The sequence below is a fragment of the Phasianus colchicus genome, chromosome 3, assembly GCF_987193195.1.
Source record: "Phasianus colchicus chromosome 3, bPhaCol1.hap1.1, whole genome shotgun sequence".
NCBI lineage: Eukaryota > Metazoa > Chordata > Aves > Galliformes > Phasianidae > Phasianus > Phasianus colchicus.
This window is the reverse complement of record NC_143438.1, coordinates 14154262-14181143: the sequence shown is the minus strand read 5'-3', so window position 1 is coordinate 14181143 and position 26882 is coordinate 14154262. Positions and strand designations below refer to the sequence as shown.

The 26882-nt window shown below is 38.9% G+C and overlaps 1 long non-coding RNA gene across 1 annotated transcript in view; it reads left to right on the top strand.

Moving 5' to 3' along the window:
- Nucleotides 1-834: 834 nt before the first annotated feature.
- LOC149918416 (uncharacterized) overlaps nt 835-26882 on the top strand; it is a 93097-nt gene continuing 67049 nt past the window's right edge. Inside the window, exon 1 of the long non-coding RNA XR_016465431.1 lies at nt 835-933. This is a non-coding gene — a long non-coding RNA (uncharacterized LOC149918416). The remainder of the gene's footprint in view (nt 934-26882) is intronic.

Sequence of the window (26882 nt, the reverse complement as noted above, 5' to 3'; positions counted from 1 at the left end):
ATAGAAGTGCATCTGAAGCAACAGTTTGTCACTGAACTCCTCTATGCAAAAAAAAATGGCGGCCATTGACATTCTTTGATGCTTGCTGAAAATTTATGGAGACCAAACAAAGGATGTGAGCAACAGGTGGTGCTTTTCAGCAGTGGTGACAGTGACACGAAAGACAAGCCACTTTACAAGTAGCCATGAAGATAGTTACAAGCGTAGCATTCAGGCTCTTGTTCACTGCTGGTGAAAATGCATAGCTAATGGTGCTGACTCTGTTGATAAATAGAGTTTTGTAGCTGAGAATTTGCTTTGTCAAGTAGCATCACTATGTTCTTTGTATCTGTTGTAGTTTCTGTGGAAATAAATAGGAGGCATTACTTTCAGAGCAACTTATGTATGTGAATTCTGCTTTCCAGAGAGCAAGTTCTCAGAACTGCTGCCTGAATTTGTAAATGCCTACACCTGTTATCACGTCAAGGGCTTGTCATCATCTCAATCCAAAGCAGGTGTTTGCAACACATGAAGCAATCACCTGGGATAGGCTAGAGAGCTCTATGTGTATTTGAGGTGAGCTCCAACCTGTCTGTGTTCTCTTTAGGAAGTGCCTAAAATGCGTATCTCCCAGTTTTTAAGTATTCAGTCTGCCCTGTATAATAGGAGCTGTTTGTTATCAAAAGGTACTTTCCTTGTTAGTCAAACTTCATCCCAAGGTTAAAGCACACCTGAGCACAGTGGGCTAAACTAACTCATTGTGTAAAGTAAGAGGGAGTGCTCCTTGAAATGTATTTCTTGCTTAAAAGCTGCACGTTGTGTGCCACCTCAAGGCTTGTTGTTCTCTTCCTTAGCCTGGATACCACTCACACATTATTCTTTCTGATGCAGAATGTCTGTTTCGTAACATCTTTCCATGAAAAGCTAGAACATCAGTGCTTGCTCCTGGAAAAGGTGAGTTAATATATGCATGCATATACCCTGATGTTTGCCTTTGCTTAGCCAATAGTAACAAGGATATCTTTACTGATACCACGAGCCTTCCCAAACTGTTATTTCCATTGTTATTGATATGTTGCTTAACAGAACTAGCTTAAGCTTGCCATACTGAATCTTTCATTGCTTGCGTTGCATTGATTGGTTATCTTTTTCTGTTAACTTTCCATATATAACTTAATTATGTTGTGACTAATAGGATGTGTTATCAGATGCTATGGCCTTCAGTGAAGCGTTGTGTGATGACCTGGACAATAAGTTGCACGTTTTTTGTATTTAACTGTCTCTGTTTTGGATGAAGATAACTGCCAGCGTGTGTGTGATTGCAACCCTGTTGCCAAAAGAGGTGTGTCTGTTTATGCCAGTGAGGTGACTGACTGATGGTATAAATATAATGGCACGGTAATTACTGATTACAGATACAATAAGGATCAAATTGTTTTTCACACAGAATGCTTTTATTATGCTGGAAGCATATTTTTTTTTTTTTGTCATGTGAAGAATGCTAACCAAGAGTATGGTGCTTCAGAGCTGGAAACTTGAGTACAAATAAAATTAAAAAATAATGCTTTATTTCTGCAAATAAATGCATTCATCATTCTGTGCATTTGTTACTCACTAGTTATGAACAGTGTTCTCAGGCTTCCTATTATCCAACTTAACAGGAATTATTAATAATAGGGAAGTTGATGAATATACCAACAATTGCTAGTTTTCTAATTGTTCTTCCTTAGGTATTTGTCGATTGAAGCAAACCATGACTGATCTCTTAGCAAAGAAAATAAAATGTATGTACTGGTAGAAGTCAGTCTGTTCATGAACGTTTTCAGATGGAAGCAGGCTTTTAACAGCAAATGGCAGCCCAGTGTTTTCCTGCACAGTCCATTCTTCTCACTGAAAGGTGCAAGCTGTGTGACACAATATGTTGTGACTCCACAGCAAAATGTTGCAATGCCTGTTGGTCAAAGTATGTAGTGTTTCAGAGTTATGCATAATTTGGGATTGCAACAGTCACAAGCAGGATTTAAACGATGGGAGCATGTAAAATGTGCTCAGTGCTTCCATCTCATTCATAATTTTGACTCAGCAGTTCCTGCTGATTATTATTAGTTTCTCCAACAAGCCTGGATTGACCAAGGGAATATACCTTAACATATTCAAGTGGTTTCATTAACCTCGGCCTATGCAAAAGTGCCTTTCTAAATTGGATTCACTGCACTAATCGTGGTGCCATTGCGTATTGCATCAAGCTACAAAATAAGCAAGAAGCAAAGTGGTGAAAAATGTCATTTAAACTAGAAGTGAGGCACATTTCATTAAAAAGAGAATATACACCTTGTTCATTACAGGATTTGCTAATGCTCGCAAGTTCTTCCAGCTCAATTTAATTTATGCAAATCATTATTTATGAGCAGCTATTATCAACAATACTCATAACGTCAGTACTATTAATAGTAGAGATCGGGACTAATTGGCTGTTTTGAATTGTTTTGTAACCTTTCAATTTTTCTTAGTTTTGTGGTTACTTAGCAAAATCACCCACAGTGGCTGACACAGAACTCTGTTTTCTAGAATAAGATTCTGGCTTTGTACAGAAGATTTGAACCAGAATAAAAGGTGGCTGAGGATTTCTGCTTATGCCAACAAAAATAACAAAAAAATAAAGTCTACACAAATGCATTCAGCATGTTTTTCCCAGTCATATGAAATTAGTAATTTTAGGTAAAACACAGAAGGCTCACTTGAGAGTGCTATAGGGGAAGTGCTATATTTTGGTGGTTCCAAATGATGTGAAGGCATTCTTGTATTAGTTCTCTTCTGTTTCTCTGATGGAAAAGAAACAATTTCATGTTCTACTGGCCTTTTTTTTTTTTTTCTTTTTTTTTTTTCCCTTCCTGGCTATGGAAAAAGAAAAGTAATATTGACCTGATTATATGCAAAAAGTAGAAGACAAGTTTATGGAAGTGTAGAAAAGGGAATTCTCTGACATTTTACAGTGATATATTCAAAATGGTTTAAGGATGGCTACATTCTGCAGACTCTATGGGGCCCTTGTTCTGTCTAATGTGGCAGTGATGCCCTATGCGTGAGCCCTGTGTAAGACACACAGAAAACCATAAGTGTGAATGATAGTAATGGAGATAATATTTCTTCTTATAAATAATAATTAATGCTAATTAATGTTGATTCTTTATGTTGTGGCTTGGATGAAACTCTGGCAGGAACTGGCAGACACGCTGATATGAAATCTCCACCCACAAAGATCTGCTGAAAGAGCAGTATCTGGTACAAGGGGAGCTGCCCTAGTAAGTGCAAAGAATACAAGTTTTTTTTCTAATTACTTTTCACAGAGGAACTAGGTTTCTAGCTTTGAAGTCTCTGCACACACTGGTCTCTAGGACTTGCAGACGTGGAACAAATGCAAGATCAGGTCATGTTCCTTATGTCAGCTTATAAATTGTGTTTCACGCTAACTGAAAATAGCACTTGTAATATAATGTTCTCTCATAAAACCAGACCTTTCACATATGTACCCGTAGATACCAATGCATTTGTTCATGACAGGCAATGCCCTTTCTTGAATGGGGTGGGGGCAGTTGAGCTGTGCTGCCATGGCTGTATCACAAGATATGGGAATGTATGCTATACAGATTGCTGCCCATAGGGAGGCTAACGTCTCTGTACTAATCCCTGGTAAATCTGTATCTGCCTGCGAGTGCACAAATGCATACCATTTTCCTCTGCCCTTTCCTCCCACTCGGTGTTTCTTTCCTTTCCACACTGCCCTCAAGCCAGGAGGTCAGCACTACCGCTTCTTTCCATATTTTATCCTCTAGTCATTGCTTTCCCTTTTTCTCCGCTGGGGACTGTTTGGCTGATTTAATGTTTTCCTGGAAAGAAAGGGATAAGAGAATGTGTGGCCAAATGACCAGTATCCATCAGAACATAATCCAGCTGCCCACAGGGAGAGAAAAATGTGGCCTTGGAAACAAGATGGAAATGTGGAGGAGGAATGTCCAGTGTTACTGGCTTGACAAGAAGAGACATAGGGTCCCTGATCACCTGCATGACCAGCTTAGCTGTAGGCTAAGCCATGTATTAGGTCAGCTCTGTGACTCCAGCAGCTGCCCTGTAAGAAGTGTATGCTGCAGGAAAACTTGGTTTGTAGAACTGTGTTTTCTGGCATTTTGAAGGTAAGATTCTGTTTTCTTGTTTGTTTGATCCCCACTTGGGGATCAGTTATACTTTGAGATCACTTGACTTGATACGCACCTCCTTAGCACACATGTTGATCCAACACTTAGAGGATCACGTTTCTTTGTGGTGTGGAGTTATTTATGACAACATTTGTGGTAGGCTGATGACATCCTTGTGATGATCAAGAAGAATAAGCTGTGTATTTTTTTTTGTGAATGTGTTAAACCAGTTCTGTCAAAATAGAGCTAACAAATACTGGTAATTGTTTCGACAGTTGAAAAGAAGTAATTCCCCACAATTTTTGAAAACATTGTAGGTAATAATTTGAAGATGTATGAAGACGTATACTTACCTCTACATTTCTGAAGCTGAACGTAGAATACTGTACTTGTTTGAGCCTGGAGTCCGAAAATCTAGTTTTTAAAAAAGTTTTTTATTTTTTTCATGGAATTAAAGAATGGCTTGAGATGTGAGGAAGTGTAAAGATAATCCACTTCCACCATCCTGCCACAGGCAGGGACACCTCTCACATGATCAAATTCCTCAAAACTCTATCCAGCCTGGCCTTGAACACCTCCAGGGATGGGGTATCCACAGCTTCTCTGGGCAGCTTCCGTCCGAGCCTCAGCACTCTTAGAGTAAAGAACTTCTCCCTATCATGTAATCTAAATCTTCCCTCTTTTAGTAAGGAAAGCGTGAGGACAGGCATCATAGCAATAGACTAAAAGTTGAGGACTTTCGCCCTTAGCGGAATTTTTTGATCCCTGTGAGCCAATATATCACCAGGTGGGAAAGAGCTAGGTGGAGAAAGATTTGGATTTGTTAATTGACTTCAGAATAACCGTGAGTTTATAGTGCAATTTGAGAAAAGCCAAATGGTAATAGGCTGGTCATTAATGGATTAGGTTTATAATTAAGAGGTTAATAAAAATGAGATTCTGTAGTAACCGCCCAAGTGGAGTAGGAAGGATAGAAAACCTAACTGGAGCTTGATGAACCCTTGAATAGTGCTCATGACATGGAAGTTAACAGTATCAGAAGGTAGACTAATGACACAAGGCTAATCCAGACCTTATTGACAATGAAGGAAGTGTAGGTGGTTTGTTTGGTTATTCAATACATATAGAAAGGGAAATTGTTGTAGGCATTGATGATTAAAATTTGTAAATCCAATAAATTTAATATTGAATGATGATGTTATATCACTTTATTCCTCTTAATTTTCATTAATTTCACAATGTATGACATATTCTAGACTTTATGATTCGAAATTTTATGGAACTCATTATTTATAATTGGCCTTGTGTCAACAAGCAGCAAGGATCAGACTATCTTCTGTTAGTGACAGTTGGCTTAATTCAGTAATAGTACTTAGCGGTAATGTAGTACTTCAAATTTTCAAACCCTGTTCAAATGTTAGCTAATTAGTCTTCACCAATTGCTTTAAATATTATCAGGTCTTCTATAGAGATGAGCAAATAGCTGTTGTTATCCTTCTTTCAGAGATGAGGAAATTGAGACGCAGATGGTCAAGCTACGTCTCTGCGTATCGTTATATGTAGGTATGTCAAAGGTACCTGTCATCTCACAGTTTAACAAGTCTATCAACTTGTTAGACCTGATTCAGTGTTCACAGAACCCAATGGAAATAATTCCTGCAACTTCAAAGGATCCCCTTGCTGTCTAATTGCATTAGCTTGCAAAGGCCAGCTTCCTAATATTACCTATGTAGCACAGTGCACTTTGAGATCAGCTGATGAAAAGTACATCTGTCCTGGGGGTCACCACTCTTAGTGCTGCAGTAGGGGACAAGCAGAAGCACTCAGAAATGATGAGGTTTGATCAGTCATGCAGTGAATGAGTCCCTGAGGTGTGACGTCAGGTTTCTTGAAGCTGATTTGAATGCTGTTTTCTAATGATGTTATTTAGGAGCCTGGAAATGTTGATAAACTGACAATGAGAGTTTTAGAAATTCCTAGGTAAGCACCACTTGTTGATTTTCAAAGGAGTACTCAGGTACTTTGACAGTTCCAATACATATTTCTCTCTCTGTTCAGGTATCTATGCAGCTTGTTAAAAGTTATCCCTATACTTCAGTGCTGTGCAGGAGTTAAAATTTGGATCAGACTGAGCTTTCCATAAGACTCCAAGGTACAGCAGTGTATTTGTTACATTGCTTTTTGAAACCTGAAGTGCTGTGGAGATTTTAAGGACAAATAAAACAAACATAAACTTCAGCCTCAAGTGTGATACTGAAGGTTCCTAGAAGTCCTCATCTGTGAAGTGGCAGGCAGCTTTGTAGTTTCTAATAATTGTGACATATCTTGCCTAAATTTGGCCTCTTAGTGCAGTTTTCGGAGTTAGCTGTGTTCCTTAGGAGGGAGAAATAACCCTTCATTGATTCATGCACGTGTTGTCATGTATTAACTCAGAGTATTTATTCTTTGAACATTTACAATGCTTCACATAGGGACTATCTGTTTCTGCAAATGTTCCTACCCTTAAACTTATTGGCACTTGTGACAGATAGCATGAAACAAGTGGAAGAGCTTATGGAAAACAGGCTTTTATCAAAACATACAATCAGGATTTAGTTTATCTTTTCTTCTTATGTTAATGTTTACTTGAACCTATTACTCAGTGCAGCATTCCCTAAGCTCTGGAAGATGAATGTAGATATGGGAAAGCAGCACAAAAAACGCATTTTTGTCCCTGTTCTGCCACATGCTGCTAAATACATGCTGCTTTTGCCAGCCTTTCCAGCCAGGGCAGCCAGAAGCATGTGCTGTACTTTTTGGCACAGTATTGTGGTAACAAGAACCTACAGAACTGTCTTCTCCCTGGTCAAAGCCCTGTGCTATGCTCATAAAGTTTTTCACATTTGTTCCTTGCTAGTCAACATCAGTCATGAGATGACAGACATTGTAAGGTAGATCATCCCTTAGGCTTATGCCTGTAAAGAAAGAGTGACATGAAAAAGCAGAGAAGTGTTCCCCAACGGGCTACAAGTTGTTACTGGGCATTGCAGTCAAATCCAAGTGTTTACAGCAGAACAAGGGGATGAAATAAGCCAAAGAGATGAAGACTGCTGAATCAAGCTCATGCTGCTTGCCAGCATGTTAGTGGTGCATGTTGGCAAGCATTACCCTGGGCAATGTATGATAGATACCAATGCAATAATGAATGAAGCTGTTGAAAACAGAACGAATGCAGTTATAGTTGAACACGAGGAGTTGCTTCTTTCTGACCACTTAAATCTTCTTAAGAACTATAGCCCTGGTAAACTATCCCTTCCAAAAAGATAACTTATATCCATGAAAGTATTTTTGAGTGAATGGCTTGGAAATAAATTAGATCAGTGTTAAATTTCCTCGTTCTTTGGCTTTTTTAGTTATGCAGGATTTATTTTTTTTCTTCCTTATGTGCTTCTCTGTTAGTAATACCATTGCTTTTTTTTTGTGATTTAAAAAGCATTTAGAAAAAGGCTTTCTGTCCTATCACACCGACAAAATGTATTTCAGTCTGTGACCTTTTGTTCTCCTTTTCTTCTTGTGTTCCTGCTTGCATGATAAAAGATTAATCCAGACAGACCACCAGAAAGCAATTGTAAGGGGCATGACTATTTAAAGTTTGGCAGTATGACAGACTGTGTGATCTGAGAGAAAAGTGTGACTTCAGTACATGATGTGAGGGTACAAGATCTTCTGTTTCTTAGTCTGAATTTTGTTCTACCATTCCTTGGTCTAAGCACATCATTTAACTCTGTGACCATGATAACCAACCTGAAGCCTGTGGATAATAACAAAGATTCACCTGTTTCACCATCTTTGTGGCCTGTTTGGGCCACAAAGATGATTGAAAGGCCTGGACCATATTCCCTGTGAGGAAAGGCTGAGAGAACTGGGTCTGTTCAGCCTTGAGAAAAGAAGATTCTTAATAAGTGATCTTATTAATGTTTATGGATATCTTAAGTGTGAGAGTCAAAGGGACATGACCAGCCTCTTTTCAGTGGTCAGTAGGGACAGGACAAGGGCAAGCAGCCTTAAACTGGAGCATAGGAAGTTCTGCACCAATACGTGAAGGAGCTTCTTTGCAGTGAGGGTAATGGAGCACAGGGACAGGCTGCCCAGGGAGGTTGTGGAGACTTGATTATCTCTAGAGGTCCCTTCCAACCCCTTCAACTCTGTGATTCAGTGATTCATGGAGGGAGTAGGAAACTCTAGAATGAAAGTCACGTAGATGGTTTCTTTTCCACACGTAGAGGAATTATCTGATCTTTCATTTGCAACGAAAACTGTTGAAAGAAGTCTCATTTTTTAATGAGACCAAAGTCAGGTCATAAGATATAGAACGTATAGAATTATAGATGTGTATAAAGTCAGTTTGTGTTCTTGTCCTGGAAAATTGTAAAGTTAGCAATTTTTTAAAATGGCTATCATTCCAAATTATGCAAAAACTGTAAATGGATGATAATTTCTAGGTTTGCCTGAAATGAAGCTTGCTTAGGGGAGTCTCAGACTGTCTTCTGTAGTCAGGGAAATTTCATTATTATGAAAATGAATAGGAGTTTATTGGAATTATTGGAATCATTCGTTATTTCTTTTCTGGTAGTTCTTCAATTGCTCTCCTCACAGTGCCTGAGGTCATACCTAGTTTCCATAAATATACAAATGCAGAGAGAAAAAAAGAGATTATTGTTGTCCTAAAGATCACTATAATCTCCCTAGAATACAGGAGAAAAAAAGTATATACACACACATACACTGAGATTCGTATACACATAAATAGGAAAAGATGACAGTCCACTGTAAATTAGTGTAGCTTAATTGAAGTAAATCAAACTGCTAATTTGATTTAGTCAAGTTGTACTAATTTATACCAGCAACTGAGATTTTGGCCCTTACTATTTTAATTTTGAACTAATCTGTTTATAGCTTTCAAATATATGGAGCCAGTTGATTGCTAAACTGTTTATTGGGTGTGGTTCCAGGATTACAACAGTAATTATTTTACTGAAGCCCTTTATTTTCAAAAATGCATGTTTCAGATTTACATAATAGGACTAGACAATGACTAAGGCCCAAATTATACCAAGATTATTGCGTGCACTTACTCATGTGTTATGTTTTTATGACTCACAATGGAGCTTGTTTGTGTTCTGCCTTTGGACAGAGGTACCTTTTTCTTTTTTGGGGAATGGGGGGAATCATTGTAGAGTGCAAGAATTACAAAAGTCTCAACCTAGAGAATTCTGTGCCAAGACATGATGCTAGACGATAAATATTACTTAAGTGTGAAGGTGGGGGACATGGTTATGAAATGCCAAACGGTTTTCCACAACTCTGCTACCTCAATATGGTGTTTATTTCCATTCTAAGAGCTAATTGGAGGCTTTACTGTGGATTCTGACCTAGAAACATCTCTCCACTTTGCCACCCTCTCCCAAGCGCTGACATGAGAGTGTTTGGAATGGTATTTTGGGTGGTGATTGCCTGGAATCACCCATTCTCAGCCCCCTTCCCTGTGCCAAAGGGTGGTGTTGATAAGGATAGTGTCAGAGTAGCAAGCTTTGAAGTAATGTTTTTCTTAATTTTCCTGTGGTGTGCTTCACGAAATAGTTTGCATCCACTTTGTTCCGTCAGTCCCAATGCTCCTTCATGCCTGGCTATTGGACTGAGGTCCTCTCCTTTGCTGTGGAGCCTGTTAACCAGAGAGCCAGGTGTGACTAGGTTCAGTAGATGTTGATGGTGGTGAGGATGCTTTCACGTAGGCTGGATGGTTGAATGAACCTGTTCAGTCTGGTTGTTGGTAGAATCTTCAGTCTGAGGGTGAAAGGCTTTAGACTCTTATCTCTTGAGTGGAGCAGCCTCTCTCCTGGCTCATTGGTGTTTAGAATAATTACCTTAATGAAACAGGTCATCATCTGTTTGCTGTCATCAAGTGTGAAAAATGAAAAATGACAGGAGAGTTTAGAACTGCAAGATTTGCTTTCTTGCAAGTAGAGAAGAAATTAATGAAAACATTGTTCCAATAGTCCTGATATTCCTAGTCTAATAGACCTGACCTCTTCAATTCATCCTTAAAAGTAAACACACACAAATAATTATCTGGGTTTTGTAAACAGAGCTAAGTATACATCTACAACGCTCCTTGGGATCACCAATGTTAACAGCACCTCTTAAAAAAAAAAAAAAATCTATCTGTGAAGCAACTTTCTGTAACTCTTATAAGTTTGCAAAATTGCCTCAATCTTCATAACTGCTTGTTAAAGGATTTTCTAAAAAGAGCAGCAACACCTGGAGACTCATTTATCACTGTCTCTGCCTACTGGCGATCCCACCTACACACTGACGAATGACTGCTAACATAATATTTATGCAATAAACCAGCTGAAATATGTAAAAAGAAAAGAATTCTGTAGGGATCGTAAAGATTAAAGAAGTATTTGAAGTCACTGGTTATTTTTTGCTGCTTGATAAACAGGGAGCATTCTTTTGGTTTAATGGCGCAGTTCTCTTGAAGAAAGCAATGCAGGCTCTACTACTATGAAAAAGGTTCTCTCTTTTTTCACCATATTCATACTTGTTAACTAGACCCTGCTGTTTTGCAACAGCTCAGATCTATGGAGCAGGGCTATTTTGAAAATTTCCTGAAGGCATCTGCTGCCTCCAGAGCTTCTTTAATGATGCCCAAATGCCTCACTTTGCAAAGACCAGCCTGATAATTCCTTGAGACCTTACCCTTCTCTAGCTGAAAACTGCTGCAAAGACTCCACCTGAGGCCCAGATGCTTAAAGTGTCCCGTAATAGAAGTGCAAACCTTATAAGAGGAAGCAAAGCCACAGGCAGAACTGGAGCCCCAGAGGTGCATTAGTAAGCACAGGCTCAGCCTGAAACCTGTTGAGTCAAGTGGAGTGACCTTGTGTTAACTTCAGTGAATCTAGGAGCTTTGCTCATAAGTGAGGATTGGGTCTGTAAAGAAAACATTACTAACTTTGCAACTGCAGACTTGAGAGCTCTCTCCTTACGCTTCTGGCTCTTCAGTGCACTAGCACATTAAAATCCAGGAATGGCCACAATAACCAAATGTTATCTTACGTCTCCAGGTCACCAACCCAAAAGGTTCATAAAGGGTAAGAGCCCGTTAGTGGTATTATGAATGTACGGTATCTGTGTTGGTCATTATAAAGGAGAGGAATATCACTTCCGATCAGGATGGTCAGCCGGAATTGGTCAGCCTACATAAAAAGCACCAGCTCTTCAGATCTAGGAGGCTTGTATCTACTGGAATATAATTTGAAAACAATTCATATAATTCTGTTGGGTTGTATGTACATGTACAGTGTAAGTAACTGGATTACACAAAGGAGATGCAATTTGTACGTTAGTCAGCAAAACAGTAGCTCAGTAAAAACAGAGGGAACAAAGCTATCAGTGATGAGCCTATGGCTTCATGATAGTTCTAGTGACTGAGTGATCATGCACCAGCCACGTGAATGTATTTTTGTTAGAAAAAACACATTGAAAAGGATGATTTGTCTTTTGCATGTATCATCTCCCTATCCATCTAAAAAGCAGAAAATCTCCTAGGGCAATTGTGGTTTAATGCTGCACAAAACTAACACGTTAGACCTCTTCAGTACCCATGCATCAAGGTTTTGACAGTGATGTTTTGCCCTTTAGTTGAGTTACTTTAGCAGTGTCTGTTAGTGAAGAACATCACCAAGTCATCAGCTCACATAAGTAAGTGGCTGGGAAACAGTTCTTCAGAAAGAAGCCTTGCAGGTTATAGTAAATCGCAAGTGTGAACATGAGCCAGGAATGCTGTATTTAATAATAATAATTTTAAAAAATGCCAACCTGGGATATACAAGCAGGAATATAGTTGACAAGATGCATGAAGTAATCTTGCTTCACTCAGTGCCGATAAGACATCAGCTGGAGCACTGAATGTGATTTTGGGCTGTGCCCTCCTAAGAGGATGTGAGCTCATTGGAGAGAACCCAAAGTGAACAAGGGAATGATCAAAATTCTGGAAAATCTTATGGTAAAGAGTCTGAATGTGTGGTTTGTGGGTTTTCTTTTCTTTCTTTTTTTTTTTTTTTTTTTTTTTTTTTCCCTTTCCAAACAATGGAAGATTTCAGGAAGACAGAATCTTCAAATATACAAAAAAGCTCTGTCAAAGAGGAAAATAATAATAAAGTAATTGTAGATGGTATAATCCTATACTGTTATTCTTTTTTATGTTAACTAGTACTCTCATTGCAAATTGTAAGAAAATAAGTTGTATGTTAACCTTTGAATGATGAAGGTGGTGTTTTCCTTAAGTAGTAAAGTATCTGTGACTGGCAATCTGTTAGAAAAGGTGGGTAAACGTATTTGATATATCATGTAGGAGGAGATGCTTCTGCCTTGGAGCACCGAAATGAAAGACAGAAAAATAACACTAAAAAGTATATACTATTATTTCATGGGGCAAGAGTAACAGTAGAGAAAATAACAAGACTTCCAAAGACTCACGAACATCTTGTGCAAGTTTTAAGATGTGACACAGTGGCATGTACTCTGTTAGTCATGTAACAAGATGGCAGTCCACACAGACTAAACTCCCTGATATACCTCACAGCCTGCATGTGTTGACAGAAGAGTATCACCACTAGGGTGGTACCCACACAGCTTAGAATCAGTGGTGTGGGTTAATCCCAGAATGTTACATCTTGAACAGTTTGATCTAGAGTATCTCCATATGTGACGTAACTCACAGGATTTTCTTTTTCCCTGTGAGAAAATAGATAAAAATGCAATTGGAACTGGTAGAGGAGATGACAAGGTTATATGCCATGCATGCAATTTGGTTCAGGAATGTGTGTTAAGAGCATAGAAATGATCAATCTAACATTTAACTTCAGCAGATAAGGGAAGAGCAGAACCTGAAACTAAGCAACCTTCTTGGCAATTGGATTTTAGCTCAGATGTCTCTTTGGAAAATTACTCACTGTTTTTGTTTGTTTGGTTTTGAATTTTTTCTTTTTTTCAGGGGGTAGGGGAAAAAGGGAAGGAAGAAGGTGGCAAAAGTTAGGTTTTGATTAAAATAGGATAGATGTAGAGTTGACTTTCCTTGGAAACATTCATGTTTACCTAAAAATAAAATACCAGTGATTTGTGAGAGTTTTGGGTTTCAGACAATAACAGTAAGCTGATTGAATACTGGGGATGTGAGATGTTATTTCAGCACTGTATTGTAAATTCTTGGGGATTGTGAGGGCAGGTACCTCATGTGCCCTATCTACTTGCAAGTCAAGGTTTCTGTTAATCTCCTGTGATGAACCACTATGTCTTGGCAGGAGGTGAGAATGCTGGGTGTTATGAGAGGAGTGTGGCCTGCTAGTCTCTTTGACAAAGGAAGATGTATGATAAAGAGAAAGAGTAGATGAGTCTGATGTGGCTGGTTTGTAGGGCAAAAGGCTGCTCCTGCGTCTCTGAACAATTCTAGAGAAAAGTGAGCTGTCTTTTTTTCTTTTTCTTTTAGCTCACTCTTTATGTACTGCTACCTGTGAAAAATGACAGGGTATGATCTTCAGATCTCTACTTTGCTGTGCTGAAGAGATGGATTTGTCTAGTGCAGCAGAAAAAGGCAGGTGCATCACAACTACTGCATGCAACCCTTTGATTGGCTGATCCCAGCCAACAGCCAAACAGCCACCCTCATCCACCCTTCTTGCAGCTTCTTGCTCCTCCCCTGTGCAATGGGGAGAAAATAGAAAGAAGATGAAAAGACTTATTGATTGAGATAATGACAAATGAATAAGGGAACTGGGCCTGCAAAGTAAAGCAAAAAGAGGAATTCAATTGCTACTTGCCTATTAGGAGGCAGATGTCCAGCCTCTTCATGGGAAGGTGAGACTCAGCATGTGTAACTATTGCTCTACACAACAAATGCTACTACCATGAATGTCCCCTCTTCTCCTTTTACTTGGGCTTTTAGTGCTGAGAACAATGCTGTATGAGATCCATTCAGTTTGGATCTGCTGTCCTGGCTGCATCAATCCCTTGCATATTCCCAGACTAGCTTTGCTGGGAGAAGTGTGGGTGGAAAGAGAGAAAACCTTGACTTTGTGCAAGTACTTCTCAGCAGCAGCCAAAACATTGTTGTGTTATCAACACAGTTTTAGCCTCAAATGTAAAGCACAGCACAATACAGGCTGCTATGAAGGAAGTAAATGCTATCCCAGCCCGACCCAGAATGGGTCCCAACAAGAATACCGGTGCTGTAAATACATAATTCCTCGTAGTGTTTGAGTTGGCATTCCAGTTGCTTGATACCATACTTCTACCTTTTACTTTTATCTTTTTTTTCATTTTTTTTTTTAAGATGTAGGTGGAAAGGCCTTGTGTGTATGCTAAGAATATAAGCTAAGAGCCACATGCACAAATGCAGGAAGCTGTAAATGTGATGAAATGACAGAAACAAAATACTTGCTGCAGGACGTGCCCTTTATATAAACAATTGGGAAATTACAGATATTGAAACATTTTGAACTTCTTTAGAGATTATGAGATTTTAAAGTGCTTTGATATTATTTGAGAAATCAATGAATCAGTTTGTCTTTTAAAAGAAGATTAGTTTTAACCTCAGTTTCTCTAGCAATACTGCTGACTTTCCAACTTTTTTGACATCTGAACATCTCTGAACATGATGAAAGACAGCGACCTAAAAGGCAGAAGAAACATTTCAGGAAAGGTAATGCATTTCTGTTTCCACTCCCCCAACAGAATTGAGATGCACTCAGCCTTGAACTCCAGCAGTGTCATAACATCATCCTCTCTAATTAAAAGATGGGATGAGATTAACCAATTTACTAAATTGTGGCAAAGAGTTGATGGAAACAACCATCTTTCTCTCAAGAGGCAGGAGTAGGGAAAATGCCTGAGAATTTCAAGTGCTGTATTCTTACTATTTCTCTCCCAGCCTTTTCACAAAAGTACAGCACGTACTTCAGATTTTGCACCAAGTACAAAACAGGACATCTTTCTTCAGGATCCGAGATCTACTTGTTGCAAAGGGATGGCATAAAGGTCAGTTGCTGCATGAGGAACTCATGTGGATCTCAGAGCATGTTTTCAGCTCCCTGCTCTGCCAAGTTTTGCCAGGGAATTTCATTTTCCCATGCTTCGGTGCTCTGTTAGTAGAGCTGGGAGAAGAGCTCTTCTTTGCCTCACAGCCATTACATGAATGGTTTCATGGGGTGCTGCCTGGTTAAACCTGCTTGCCCCTCTGAAGCTGCTACTTTGTACACAGGTACGTAAACAGTGAGAAGATTTAAAGATGGTACTCACTTGTGAGAGAAAAACAGGCTCCTTCTTCTCAATTTGATAATCAGGCCTTCTTTTTATTGCATGACTTACAATTTGCAGCAATAACAATGGGTATTCTCAGGCCATTATTTCTGACGAGAGTATAAACGAGAATATAGTTTTAATCCCATAATGAAATGGTGACAGATAAACTTAAACACAGTAACAGGTAGAGAAATTCCCACAGGACTGTACATCAGGAGTCATCTAGAAGAGACCAGGAGACAGGTGCCACGTTATCACAGGCAGACCTGGCAATGACACAAACAAGACTAATGTTTTTTTGCTGTAAGATTTTGTTGCAGTTGCTGATAACATTACCAAACTTCACACCACTTGGGTTAGGGTTTTCCATCCCAGATAATTGGCTAAATTTGATTTCTGTGGTTACCCTCATAGGAACATTTGAGGAAATGGTTCAATTGTTTCTGAGTGTGAAGGAAGGAGGAAAATACACTACTTTTCCCATGGGATAATTTTTCACTGAGGTGCTTCTGACACAGGGCTTGAATCTTAACTCTCCCTTGATCTGAAATGCATGCTTTTCCTGACCTCGTGAAAATTAGCTCAGAATCCTCCAACCTACAATCCCCTTAAAAAAAAAAACACACACACCCCTCAGATTGTGCTTTCCCCATCCTGTAAGCTGTTGAAATTTGGCAACTACGTTTCTCAGGGATTTCATTTCCGCCGGGAATTCTTTCCCGGATTTCATAAGCAAGTTGTGTAAAACTTTTCTTGCAATTTCTTTGTTGCCTTATGCATGGGAACAGGGAGGCTGAAATTATGAGAGTCAAGTGATGCACCAGGAGGAGGAAAGGGCAGGATGTTACATACTTGGCACTGACCTGCAGTGCTGTGGAAAGTGAGACACACGTGATATCTCTGATGGTAGAGTTGGAAGACAGTAGTAGTAGAATGGAAGCAAAGACAACCTGTTCCTCTCTAAAGTTAGAGAGGCAGAAGGTAACAAAATAGAAAAGTTCCTCAAAACTAGATTCTAAAGCTCCTAACTTGGCATAAAACTTGGCATTTTCACTGTTATCTCTCCAAAGCTGTATAATGCACCAGTAAAAAGATGCCCTGACTGGTCCACAGAAATATTGGCTGTTAGTTATAGTTAGCAAAAAAAAGTTTTTTTGCTGCAGATTGTAGAAACAGGTTGGCTCAGTGTGGTTTAAGTTTATAAATTCATATTTACGTATACAGAGGAACAGCCTGTATATGTAGAAACATTTACCGAAAAATAAAAATAATCTGTATTAAGAGTTGTAAAGTCAATGGCTGGGAAGTCACAACATGCTTGAATCAAGGCTATCAGTGCAATACTGTAGCAGCACTCTTGCATACATGAAATTCATAAGTCATCTTTAATCGCAGTTGCATGCTGCTTTCTTCTTTTGGGTATCCATCACATTAAAAATGGAGAAGAACCATAAGATGCTGAGAGTTCCATGCAACTGAATGCTGCCCTGAAATAGTGCATGTGTCAGTAGGAGCTAAAGGATGCAGCAGTCACTTTTGAGATGCAGTGTGTCACAGCTATGGTACATACAGTGGGGATAGCACTATTCCTTTCTCAAGTATGTTTTATGATTATTGATATGTCAGTATTACTTTTTTTTTTTTCCTTTCATAAAAGCACTTGAAGGCTTTAATGACAAAAACGATAGACTTATGCATGCCCATAATCAACGCCAGTTTGTTTCATGTTAGAAGACTTTGGGTGCTGAATGAGGCATAGGTCCTGGGAAAAATCACCTGTCATCATGTTATTGAAGAATGAATGCATGCAAGGAAGGCTTCTGCTAGTTTGCCCAAACAGCCTTAAGCCTGATGTTCTCAATCCCATTCATTTTTTCATCTTCATCTTTAATGCATTTTATCATTCATGGGAGGGGGCTTACGTGCAGTTTTCCACTTATAACTGTACAATAGAAAATAAAATCCTGAAATGTCCTCTTTGAGTTTAGAATTAATAGAATTACTAAACATCACTTTTAGGCCTGCAAGTGATCCTGTTATGGCTATACTTCTGTTTCAGTTGTACTTGATAGAAAAGGGAAGATCTGGAATAGCTCTACTGATTCCAGATATTTTGTATGTTGTTGTTGTTACATCATGCAATGTATTAGATGCATATGTTATTACAGTGGATCCACTGGTGTATTCTCATCAGTGTGAGATCAGAATAAAGCCTCAGAAGGATTATGAGAGCTATTCAAAGGCTATCTATCCTTTTACTGGTCACTGTTACACTGCAGTTTTCTGTGTGGGCTTCTATGGGCTGCAGAAAAAGGCAAAAATGTGACGATAAAAGCAAATTGCAAGTGCAAAAAGGCTAACATGGCAGTTAGCTTCACTTGTTAGATTTTTGATAGATTTTGCAATATGAAGGAAGACGAGGGAACACTTTTGGAGGATGATAATGAAGTAACAATTGCAAATGTTCATCCTAGAAAAGTGAGGAAGAGTGAGAAAACCCAGAAGTGCTGTTTTGAAGACTTACCAAGACCAGTGATGCAGTCTGGTCCTCTGGGCTAGCAACTGGCAGAGTCCCTCTGTATAAGAGTATTTAGAATGGCTGCAAAGGCTTCATCACAGGTACCTGTAGCTCTTTCTATGAAAAAGAAAGGGCAGCTAGTTTTTTTGATTTCATTTCTGAGTTTGTAGATTTTTTTCTGCAGAAGGCTAAATCCTTTTCCTTCCATGGTGCATAGAGATGGTACTGCTCTTCTGAAGTGGTGATATGACAGAAACTGAACGCTGTTGGTTTTGAGACAGTTTACCACAGTTGTTTCATGGAGAAAGAGGGAACTGCTTCCAGGAAAAGTGGCAAGCAGAAAAACAAGAAAGCATAAATAGCATGAAAAATGGAACAGATATTTATCAGGGAGGAAGAAGAAAATGTAGAAGGAAAGTGGGGGAGGGAAGGAGCCTGTCAGCCAGATCTTCAAAGACTACCATGTATTATGAGCAACTGGTTTCTGGAGGTAATAGAAGTAGATCATCCAATTTTATTTACTTTGAGGTTTCCCATTCATGTAGAAAAATGTTGATTTTCCTCTTTATCCTTTAATTGAGCCACCTCTGGGGGAAAAAAAATACAGAATTAAGTTACCGAATTAAGTTACACAAATAAGGTCCATTGTAGTCAAACAAGTTTTGCAGACGCAAACATTACTCAGAAGCTTGCAAAACTTAGAACTGTGAAAGATTCATCTGTTCCAAATCACTACTTTTGCAGTACTTCTTTTGCCTTCTGAATACAGCTTCACAACGTCTGCATAGTTCTGCTGTGATTAACCTGGAGACAGAAAAGTTTCTTTGGCCACTGTCTGAAGTGATGACAAACTTATTTTTGAGCAATCATCTGCACTGTCTGCTCTGAAATAATTGCAAATAGTGTAAATAGTTTTAAAGAACACTGTCTTCAATAGTCGGCCATATACTGCATAGATTGCTGGGTTATCTCACACTCTTCAGCAGCACCAATTGCTATCATATTTTTAGTGTTCCTGTGGTATTGGTGGCATGAATGAATCAGGCCCAGTTTGTTGCTTCTCAGGCATTCAACACGCATCAATATTGAGATGATTTAGTTCAGTGTACTTCTGAAGTTCTGAGGTCAGCAACTCTTTCTGGAATTGGGGGGACTGACAGATAGCTTGTGATTTGTAAATATATTAAATTAATCTGTCCCTGCTCCTGTTCACAGGAATCGGTGATTAATCCCTGCCATGCTTTCATACGCTTACATGAAAAAGTTTTGTTTGATTTACTTCTGTTTCACTTTTCTGCTGGTTCAATGACAAGCTGCAGAGAAGAATAACTGTGTGCATCAGTACAGGTTAGGAGCTGACCTGCTGGAGAGGAGTTCTGCAGAAAAGGATCTGGGTGTCCTGGTTAGCAGCAGGTTGGTCAAGAGCCAGCAGTGTGCCCTTGTGACCCAGGAGGCCAGTGGTATCCTGGGGTGTATTAAAAAGAGTGTGGTCAACAGGTCAAGGGAGGTGATTCTCCCCCTCTACTCTGCCCCAGTGAGGCTGTATCTGAAGCCCATTCTGGGCTTTTCAGTTCAAGAAAGGCAGGGAGCTACTGGAGAGAGTGAACTGAAGGATCACAAAGATGCTGAGGTACCTGGAGCATCTCCCTTATGAGGAAAGGCTGAGAGACCAGGGACTGTTTGGCCTAGAGAAGAGAAGATCGAAGGGGGATTTTTTCAGTGCTTATACAGCTAAACAGAAGAGTGGAAGGAGGAACCTCATGGGAAACTACAAAAGAGATGGTTGGCACTTTGTACATCCATGGTGATGATCTCTCACTTTCCGTATTAATACATGTAATGTGACTTTGTTTTATTCCTAAGATATGACACCACTATTAATAGGGTGAGTGTGGAAGAGGGCTTTTTTCCAGTTGCCATTCTTTGCACAAAAGCAAATAAACATCATTACGTATGGCTTGTTTGGTAGGAACATGTGGAATGAAACAGTCTGGATCTAATTCATCCCAACTATAAATGTGGTTGGCATTAAGTGACTTACAGCAGGGGTATATTTGATTCAGTATGGCTACTGGAAGGAAATTATTTGTTTATTTTAGACTTTTATTTCAAAATGCTATGCAAATGCAATAGCCTGGCCCTGTGGTATTTTGGTGGTGTGGGTTAGTTGGTTTTTATTTATTTATTTATTTGTTTGTTTGGTTGTTTATTTATTTATAGGGTGTGTGTGGGGGGGAACAAAACATGATTCTCTAGCCATGTAAGTAGAATGAATGGTTTACTTTTAGTTGGTATTAGGAGCGATTTAATTTCTTTGAGGAAAAATCATTTTGCAACCTAGATTTGTTCATTGGTTTGTTCAGAGGAGAGAATTCTTCTCCTTCCAAAAGGAAATATTGTCTGTCTTCTTTCTGCATTGCACTCTGCTACATCTCCAAGTCGTTCTTTAATTTCAGCTATCTGTTCTTCTGCCACTACATCAACAGACATGGGTGGGAAGGACTTCTATTTGTATTTTTGAATAGTATATCTGTATATACAGCTATCGAAAGCAAGAAAGAATGTAAAACTATAGAATGATACTTATCCAATTTAGCTAGATCAGTAAAAGAGCTGTTTCCCTTTAACCACAAATCTAGAAGACCTAATCAATTGTAAAGCAGGGAGGAGGAACTGTAAAGAATGGATGTCCAATCTTCTGGCTTGCCTGGGCAACACTGAGTGAACAGGAATTGTCTTGGGTCACATATGAAATATATAATATTGTTAACATATATAAGTCACAAAACTTATTTTTTATATATTTTTTTAATAAAAAAAAAAAACAGAGCAAGAAAAACTTAGAACTAATAGGATATTTGACCTTGTTTTTGTGATATTTATGCATTTGTCTTGTTCAATGGAAGTGGTTGCAATTCTTAGTGAGTTCTCAAGGTGTTCGTCAGAGATTTTTGTTGAAATACTAATTTTCCTGTGCTTCATCCTTTGAAAATAAATGTGTACACTGCCATAAAGTGATGACATGAATAAGGAGTGATTGTGAGGTGAGGAATTCTATTATCTCATAAGATAGGGCTTATAAAAGTCTAGTAAAGGGACATGACTAATTTTTATTTTGAGTTGAATGTTGCTTGCACTTAATACACTCCATTTGAAAATTCAAGGTAATGTATTTATGTCGACTGAAAATGGAGTTGCAAATATACAAAAAAATTGATTTTTGTTTTTGAAAATCTTGAAATCTATTCTCAAATTCTTTATCAAAACTAAAGCATGGCTGCATATTTTTCTACTGTTCACGGGACTGTGTTTAGCCAACACATCAAAATGTGTGAAATTATTTGCAATAACTTAAGCTTGCTATAATTTAAGTTTCATTTCATAATGCCATTATGGTTTGAAACATAGCACAGACACATGTTTAACTCATTTAAATGAGCAGTCAATTCCACCAAAAATGCAAAATCTGTGAGCCAATTTTAATCTTCAAGTTCTGTCACAAATTTTCCTTTTGATTCCATAAAGGACATGATTTCATTTAGCAAATCATAGAATCTTTTAAGCATTTTACCCCGGACTTAGCCACTTTCCATCCGAAATGTAAATGATGTCCCCATAATGAGCATCCATACTTTTAAGAAACTCCCGGAATTGATTATGACTCAATCCATTTGATTTTATGAAATTTACAGCTGTGATGACAATTTCCATGAAATTATCTACATTTAAATCTTTCACATATAAATTTTCTTGATTTATGATGCAGAGATAATTCATTAATGTGTTTCCAGTGGTGATTTTATCATCCTTTAATATCATAAAATTAACAGTCCCTCTCTTTTACCAACAATTGCCAGGGCAGCATCAGCAGCTATGCCAGATACGTTGATAAAGACTAAAGAAAATTTCTTTAATGTAATTTTTACTGCTTTTCATACAAATTAAAAGATTTAGTTGCTTTTTAATGGCACCGAAGAAGCCACTTCTTCAGTGATATTATATTTATTATCAGTATCTCTAATGTAAATGGCAAGTTGAGCTGTATCTGTAGCAGCAGTATTTTCATCTATCACCAAAGTAAAAAAAGAAATTGAAATTAGCAGCTTCACACTCCAAATTTCTTTTCACAAATGTTCCTCTTTCTTCAGTTCACCTGACTACAGTTTGGTGACACAAACTGATCTTAGGAAAATCCATTTTTTTAAAAAATCAGTACACATTATATCTGCCTTGCTTTCCATACATTGCTTAATGAACTCACCATTGGTAAATGGTTTTTATTTTATTTTATTTTATTTTTTTTAGGCCAGATTTGCTACCACAAAACTAGCTTTTATAACAGCCCATTAGACTTTTAAAAAGATTTTGTTAGGATGACAGACATTCTTCCAGTTACGCTATTTTGTCAATATTATGGAACACTGCTCGATATGCCTCAAATTTGGCAGCATGTTTCCACATACAATTTCTACATATTCTCCTTATATTATTTCCATGTTCACATGTAGAGTCTCATGATATCCAGAAGAGGAAAATAAATGAAATCAAACTGTTTTTCTTTATAGGCCCTGGCAGGGGCAGGAAGGGTAGGGGATTGGTTGCAAGGAGAGAGAAAAAGACCATATTATTTCAGGGCACCTCTTAAAGACTTTTGGGTTTGCTAGGCCCTATTACCTCACTAAATCTTGGCAGGTGAAGTAAGGTGGACCTCAGAGACCAATGACTTGCATACACAATTAAGGTAAAATGTTTGCATCTAAAAATAAAGGGTCATCTGTGGTGACTGGCACAATATACCAATATGCATGCAGAGTCAATTTTAGTGATGAGCAACCAGAATAGCTGCGTAAAGCCCCAAAGCCTGAGGACATTCCACCAGGCTGAGTTAAGAAATTATAGGTCATCTAATGTAGGAATGAAAAGATGGGTAGCTTATTCTCTGCCTAGAGCCCCTGCAGGCAAATGTCCCTGCATAAATGTCTGGATCAATTAAATTGCTTAACAATAACTATTGTGGCATTACTGCTTTTGTTAGACTAGAGTCAGTAGTTGCAGTAATGAACATCATATACAGTTTTAAGTCTTGACATTGTAAATTCCCTCAGGTAATGCCCTCAGGTTTCATCCAAAGTGGGGCTTTGATGCTGCAACACTGAGTGTTATATTGTGGAGCTTTAATGTGGCTGGCCTAAGGTAAGCAGGCACCTCTGCTAAGTGCCTTGGCCCTGTACAGGTATGTGGGAAGAGCTAGGTGCACCAGGATCAGGTAATTAGCTTACTATTAGGAAATGCTGAGGACACTGTAGGATCTTCACCAGCACGTAGCCACCTGTTACGCCCTTTTTTTTTTTTTTTTTTTCCAAAATAGAACTTGTCTCTCTCTTCTAAAACATGACAGAAGAATAGGTGGAGGTGGCCTTTTGAACAGGAGCCTGATGATTAAAGCGCTCCCTCAGGCTGCGGGAAATCTAGCTAAGTTATTGCCTTTGCCAGAGGGAACTCAAATTCACCTCCCAGAGAGTTCCCTAAATATATGCCTATCTGCTCTCTGCAGTGCAGGTCTGCTGTGGAATTAGAGAGATAAATGTGAACTAGGCTAGACATCAAGAATGAGAAGGTGCTCCCAGAGAGCCCAGGGCCGTGTGTTCAGCTCCAGTCTCCAAGGGCTTCTTCAAAATGCCTTTGCAAGGAATAGAGTAGGAGCCTCCAAGACCTTAGAGAAAAACACGGGTTTCACCTTTAATGCCATGTAGCTTTAATGCCACATAGCTCGTTCCTGCTCTCTCAGGCACTCATCAGCTTGAATTCAAGAGAAACAATTCAGAGAAGGAGCAAACAACGTATAGTTGAGAGGCTTGGGGGGCTGTGACAGATGAAGGATGTGCATTTGAACTGTCTTGGGCTGGCTGTGGCCTTGTGGTGGCAGGTAGATCCTGAGTTCCTTTCTTGATAGCGTAGTCTAGATAGAGTAGTCTGACAGCTGAGCCATGAATGATACAGCTAGAGTATCTAGAAAGACAGCAATGGCTGCTGCTGCCTTGTTCTATGATGTGTGGAGTGCTGGTTGTTCTACGAACTCGTGATTAATCAAGGCTGTGAGGAGAGGGGAGAAGAATGACAATTTCCTGGACTTTACTGGGTTCAAGTAGGAGATACTCAGCCCTATTGAGGTTGAGGTGCAAACATGGAAGGGCAAGCTTTAGGTCTCCTGACAACTGTAAGTTCACAGGCAGAGGCACCTATAGAATACAGGCATTAATAGCAGCTGAAGCAGGGCTTACAGACCCACAGTCTTGGGGTCTGGTCAAATTTAGGTATCGTGGTCGTTCTTGGATCTATGTTCTTGTCCTGTATCTGATCATTAGAACAATTATGTCACGTGTGAACTTGTACCATAATATTTGGGCCACATGAAGCAGTGTAAAGCCAACCTTTGCTCTTGATACATTTCTTGACAGTATTTCTCATAGCAGCAAGTGTTGACATAAGCAAATGTGGATAAATGCTGAATAAGGTATTAGATGGACAACTTTAGCAGGGTAAATCTACCAATTCAGTAGGTGTAGTAGTTTTCAACTCAGAGTCCATTCAAACTTTTACTTTTCGGACCTGTGACCAAATTCAGCATGCTGCTCTAGCCACTTGGCTGTGTTTGAAAGAAGTAACATCTTAACTAGCATCTGAAATCAAGCAGCCAAAGTGAAAACAATGACACTTCAGAAGGGGATTGCTAGCTATTATGTTTAAGTATTATAGTAGAACAAAATAACAAAATCTAAATCCACACCTTTAGCACTGACTGTGTATCCATGCGTTATAAAGCATCATCAGGCATTATGCTTTCCAGTACTCTGGGATCCTTTGGAAATGGAGAGATTTAGATCACGTTCCAAATACTGTTCAGAAATATATTTTGGTTGTATGCAACTACCCATTTCTCAGGTTCTGAAATGGCACAAGGAAGTTGTAGCTCAGAAGCTCCATCTGGGATCCAGCTGGCCACATGTCAAATTTTAGCATAGACTTCCCCACCTACATAAGTTACTGTAGCCTCTGCTTTTAGTCACTGGTGAGACAGGACCATATCTGCAATGAGATTTATTTCATGCTAAAGCAAACTTTTAAATAGGTCAGATGAATCACGCTCTGGAAGTGCACTTGTCTGAAGCTATCTGAGAGGAATCCTGCTGTTCATAGATTCACTCTTGTCCTGTAGCCAGCGAGAAGTATCTCTCCTGTGGTATTGGTGCAGTTATGACTCCAAGAGTTCAGCTGGAGGGAGGGACTATGGTTCCTTGTTGAAAGTGTTCTCTGGCTAAAATTCCAAGTCAGATGCAATTTCAGATGAGATAGTGAAGAATAAAGTCATCTTCCCTCACCAAAACACTCCCACCCTGCTGCAGGCCTCCAGCTATCAGCGAACCGTGCTAGTTGTCAGACTACAGGCCGTTAATGAAGGTCCTGCCCAAACTTCTGCTCTTTGCATTACCTGCTGCGTTACATCATCTTTACTGTAGTCATGGTGCCTGAATCTTTTTTTTTTTTTTCTTTTCTCCAGAATCATAATGAATAGCAAATGATACAGTTGTGGCAGGAATTTTCTCAGGAACTGTCATTTGTGCTAAAATTCATGAAACCTTTTTACAAATATTTGGCAGTTATCCAAATACTCATAAAAGGGGGAAAAAAAAAAGAGTAAAATGATCCTTCAAATCATGTTAATTAGCTGCAGTCAGCACTCCAAATTCATGTTTTTCTCTTTTTTTTTTTCCCTCTTTTTCTCTTCTTTTTTTGATAAATTTGGTCCACAATACCTTGTATGTACCTGTAGTAAAGGCCCAAACTCCCTTTTTCCAAGCTCTGTTGTCAGTAGTATGTGTGCGTGTTTGCATGAGTATGTGATAACTATAATCAACAAATGCATTTGAAGTGTAGCATAACTTCGTCAGCAATGCTTGCCAATTCTGTTAGCTCCTTTTAATCCACGAGGTGCTTTTGAAGGTTAAAGTATTATATTGTGTGTGGGGATATAAATAGTAGCAGATAGAAGTTAGCGAATGCGTACTGGACAGTAACAGGCTAATGAATCTGCTTCACATCATTTGAATGGTAGCTTTCCACTCATTTAATCATGATCTTGGATTAGAAACAAGTTTTTAAATGACCTGCAAGCTGATAATATACAGACAATTGTCTAGGATGGCAATTGTCCAGGATTGCCAGGAATATTCAGCTAGAAAGCTCAAGTTTAACAGTGGAGAGACTACCACCTCCTGGTATTTTAGACATATAGGCAAAAACTGTCCAATCTGGGTGGCTTAAGTTAGCTGGGGCCATATGTAGAGTCTAGACTGCTCTTAATCCAGTGGTATTATTAATAATAATAATAAACACAAATGCATTTTATGGGATGCTTGTATGTGAAAGCCTTTGGGCGTTTCACAAAATACAACCAAACACAACAGTTATTTTCCATTTAAAAAGCGCAACATACCCCCAATGAAATTGGAAACTGGCAAGAGAGCAAAAAATACCTACTAAACACCTCACAAAACACAAAAGATAGAGCAACCACCCACAATTCACTGGATTTCTGCACATGCCAACCCCTCCTGGCCATACTGACATCAGAGGGAGATTTTTTTCATGATATCAGTGGGAGAAAGATCAAACTTAAAGTTCAGTGGGAGGTGTCTCTGTGAGAGAATATGGACAGAAATGCACTCAGCTGTACTTGCACAGGTTGAACAGAAAGCTGCATTTCTATCAGCTAGCCATAGCTGGGCTGGTGATATTGCTGCCCTTTAGAATTTAAACTTTCTTTTGCTGGAGGATGAGGATACAGGGGCTCT